The sequence below is a fragment of the Salvelinus sp. IW2-2015 genome, unplaced genomic scaffold, assembly GCF_002910315.2.
Source record: "Salvelinus sp. IW2-2015 unplaced genomic scaffold, ASM291031v2 Un_scaffold2486, whole genome shotgun sequence".
In the NCBI taxonomy this organism is placed as follows: Eukaryota; Metazoa; Chordata; class Actinopteri; order Salmoniformes; family Salmonidae; genus Salvelinus; species Salvelinus sp. IW2-2015.
This window is the reverse complement of record NW_019943804.1, coordinates 122,285-126,433: the sequence shown is the minus strand read 5'-3', so window position 1 is coordinate 126,433 and position 4,149 is coordinate 122,285. Positions and strand designations below refer to the sequence as shown.

At 45.0% G+C, this 4,149-nt stretch overlaps 1 pseudogene; it reads left to right on the top strand.

Annotated features, from left to right (window-relative positions):
• The window catches only part of LOC112074082 (transmembrane protein 41A-B-like), a 28,163-nt pseudogene extending 24,014 nt beyond the window's left edge, over positions 1 to 4,149 (top strand).

The following is a 4,149-nucleotide window of genomic DNA, read 5'->3' as shown; positions in this document are numbered from 1 at the left end:
CCCTTCCTTAACTATATATCACTTCCTAAATAACTTATAACCTTCCTATAACCTATAACCCCTTCCTATAACCTTAACCCCCCTCTCTATAACTTATAACCTATAACCTTCTATGACCCCTTCCTATAACCTGTAACCGTTTCCTATAACTTATAACCTATAACCCCTTCCTATAACTTATAACCTATAACACCTTCCTATAACACCTTCCTATGACCTATAACCCCTTCCTATGACCTATACCCCTTCCTATAACCTATAACCCCTTCCTATGGCCTTCGCCTGTGTTACCTTAAATGCTCTGTCCTCAGTGTCCTCAATTCCCTTTTGAAGAAAAAATATATATACTTTCCCCTGGTGCAAACAGTAACTAGGTGCCAATATTTAGGTCTAAATCTGACACTAGTATTAGGAACCATGTTATCTGATGTTGCTGGTGTTTGTTTCCCTCCAGACTGAAGTTCCCGTCGGACCTGGATGAGCTGAGGGAGCTGGCTGAGATGCTGCAGTTCTATAAGACAGAACACACAGGCTACGTGGTGCTGCTGTTCTGTAGTGCCTACCTCTACAAACAGTCCTTCGCCATCCCTGGCTCCTCCTTCCTGGTGAGAGGGACTAACATTACACTCATCCACGGAACACACACACTTTGTTTCCAAGTGTCCATGACCCTATGGACCCTAATGACCAGACATCTCCATCCATGGTCAGAACAGCCTGCCTCCTGACCTCACCAGCAGGGGTGTAAAGTACTTAAGTAAAAATACTTTAAAGTACTGCTTAAGTCGTTTTTTGAGGTATCTGTACTTTACTATTTATATTTTTTGACAACTTTATTTCACCACTTCCTAAAGAAAATAATGTTGTTTTTACTCCATACATTTTTCCTGACACCCAAAAGTTACATTTTGAATGCTTGCAGGACAGGAAAATGGTCCAATTCACACACTTATCCCTACTGCCTCTGATCTGGCGGACTCACTAAACACACATGCTTCATTTGTAAATAATGTCGGATGTTGGAGTGTGCCCCTGGCTATCTATAGAAAAACAAACTAAACATTGTGTTGTCTGGTTTGCTTAATATAAGCAATTTGAAATGATTTCTATGTTTTCAGTTAACTTTTGGTACTTAAGTATATTTAAAACCATATTCTTTGACTTTTACTCAAGTAGTATTTTACTGGGTGTCTTTCACTTGAGTCATTTTCTTGAAGGTATTTTTACTTTTACTCAAGTATGCACAATTGGGTACTTTTTCCACCAGTGCTCACCATGCTCATCCCCTGTGCTTCCCAGAACATGCTGGCGGGGGCGCTGTTTGGTCCATGGCAGGGTCTGGTCCTGGCCTGTCTTCTGACCACCACCGGCTCTACCTTCTGTTACCTGCTCTCTGCTGCCTTCGGGAAGAGCTACATCATACGCCTGTTCCCTGACAAGGTGGACGGCTGCAGAACAAGGTGGAGAGAGAGACAGAGTATGTTGTTCCAGACCACAGTACCATGGGGTTGTTGGAGGAGGGTGTAGGACTGGTACAGGACCCTTCCACCACGTCCTTTGATTACAATTCTCTAAAGATACACTAGAGGGGTGTGTGTTGTGTGTGTGTGTGTGTGTGTGTGTCTGTGTCTGTGTCTGTGTCTGTGTGTGTGTGTGTGTGTGTGTGTGTGTGTGTGTGTGTGTGTGTGTGTGTGTTGTGTGTCTGTGCGTGTGTGTGTGTGTGTGTCTGTGCGTGTGTGTGTGTGTGTCTCCTCTTACAGTGTCCTTGGCTTACACATTATGTTAGACAGGTGTAACAGATGTCCAGTGAAGACTGGTCTGATCACCAGTGTAACAGATGTGATCGTACTTCGTAACTCTCTTGGGTTTTTGGTTTGTAAAGAACAGACTGTCCAGCCAGCGGTCCCAGCTGATTGGTGATTATTCTGACGATAGACACCAGGAAACACATGTTCAGGACAACACTATGTTGATCGCTGCAGATTTGTGAATCGTCTGTTGGCATGGAAATAACTGTATGTTGATCGCTGCAGATTTGTGAATCGTCTGTTGGCATGGAAATAACTGAATTAGAGCATGCTGGGTAACTCTCTTACAGCAATATCATAGAAAAGTGCATCCCAGGAAGCCACCAATATCTAACAGGTACTGTACACACAAATATACACTGAACTAAAATATAAACGCAACATGTTGGTCCCATGTTTCATGAGCTGAAATAAGATACCGGACATTTTCCATGTGCACAAAAAGCTTATTTTTCTAACATTTTGTACGCACATTTGTTTATATCCCTGTTAGTGATCATTTCCCCTTTGCCACGATAATCCATCCACCTGACAGGTGTGGCATATCAAGAAGCTGATTAAACAGCTTGATCATTACAAATGTGCACCTTGTGCTYGGGACAATAAAAGGCCATAGAAGTATATAATGTATAAAATGCACTATTTCAGAATGTGACCTCCCCCTATCTGCAAGCATGACCAATGGCATAACACCTTKTTGATATGTAAATTCAACCAACCAATKGGAATACATAAACAGTGTCAAGGGAAACATAACTAAGCGTGTTACACAGGGTAAGAATTCAGAATGCCATGTGTTCTTTTACAGTGTTGAGACTCCAGTAATATCCCTCCAATCATTCATTAATAAGTACATTTAAAATTACAGTTCTCTCTTCCTCTTTACCTCCTCCGTTCCCCCCCTCTCTACCTCCTCCTCTCTCCTTCCCTCTCTCCCCCCCCCCCCCCTCCACCTCCTCCTCCTCCTCCTCCCATCCCTCTCCTTCTCTTCCGTCAGGTGGAGGAGAACCGTAGCAGTCTGTTCTTTCTTCCTCCTGTTCCTGCGGTTTCCCCATGACTCCTAACTGGTTCCTGAACGTCACGTCCCATCCTCAACATCCCCGTCTCCATTTTCTTCTTCTCCGTACTCATCGGTGAGAACAGAAGCAGCACTGCCACGCAACCACCACACAACACAACACACAGGACTATTATATATACTACTACGAATGACACTCACAGATACATCATTTTGCTTAAGACGTGAAGACTTTCATAAGCTGACTGAGTTAATGTCTAGGCTTTAGCTCAGAAGGCTAACAGTCTCTCCCTTGTTATTTTGAAGTACTACTTCAACAGATGTCATTAATTACCAAAGCCAGATCATGTCCACCTTTACTGTTCCGAACTCTCCTCCTCATATCGCTTTTATCAAGTCTAACCCAGTCTCTCCTCTCCTTCTCCAGGTCTAGTGTTTATCTAGGAGGTCTAACCCAGTCTCTCCTCTCCTTCTCCAGGTCTAGTGTTTATCTAGGAGGTCTAACCCAGTCTCTCCTCTCCTTCTCCCAGGTCTAGTGTTATCTAGGAGGTCTAACCCAGTCTCTCCTCTCCTTCTCCAGGTCTAGTGTTTATCTAGGAGGTCTAACCCATTTCTCTCCTCTCCTTCTCCAGGTCATGTGTTTATCTAGGAGGTCTAACCCAGTCTCTCCTCTCCTTCTCCAGGTCTAGTGTTATTCTAGGTCTAACCCAGTCTCTCCTCCCCTTCTCCAGGTCTAGTGTTTATCTAGGAGGTCTAACCCAGTCTCTCCTCTCCTTCTCCAGGTCTAGTGTTTATCTAGGAGGTCTAACCCAGTCTCTCCTCTCCTTCTCCAGGTCAGTGTTTTATCTAGGAGGTCTAACCCAGTCTCTCCTCTCCTTCTCCAGGTCTAGTGTTTATCTAGGAGGTCTAACCCAGTCTCTCCTCTCCTTCTCCAGGTCTAGTGTTTATCTAGGAGGTCTAACCCAGTCTCTCCTCTCCTTCATCAGGTTTGATCCCGTATAACTTCATCTGCGTGCGGACAGGCTCCATCCTGTCAGAGATCTCTTCCCTGGACGATATCTTCTCCTGGGGGACGCTGCTACAGCTGTTGGCCATCGCCTGTGTGGCCCTGCTTCCCGGAGCCCTTATCAAGCGCTATCACCAGAACCATCTCCAACTGGACGGGCTGCAGCAGAATGGAGGACACAGACAGAACCAGGGACAAGCAGCTGATGACAGAAAGAGGAGATGACCCTCCTGAAACAGAGTCATCCTGGGTCTGATTGAACTTGACTGACCCTGCTGGACTGGATTGGCCACTATCTCTACAGCTTTACACAGGCG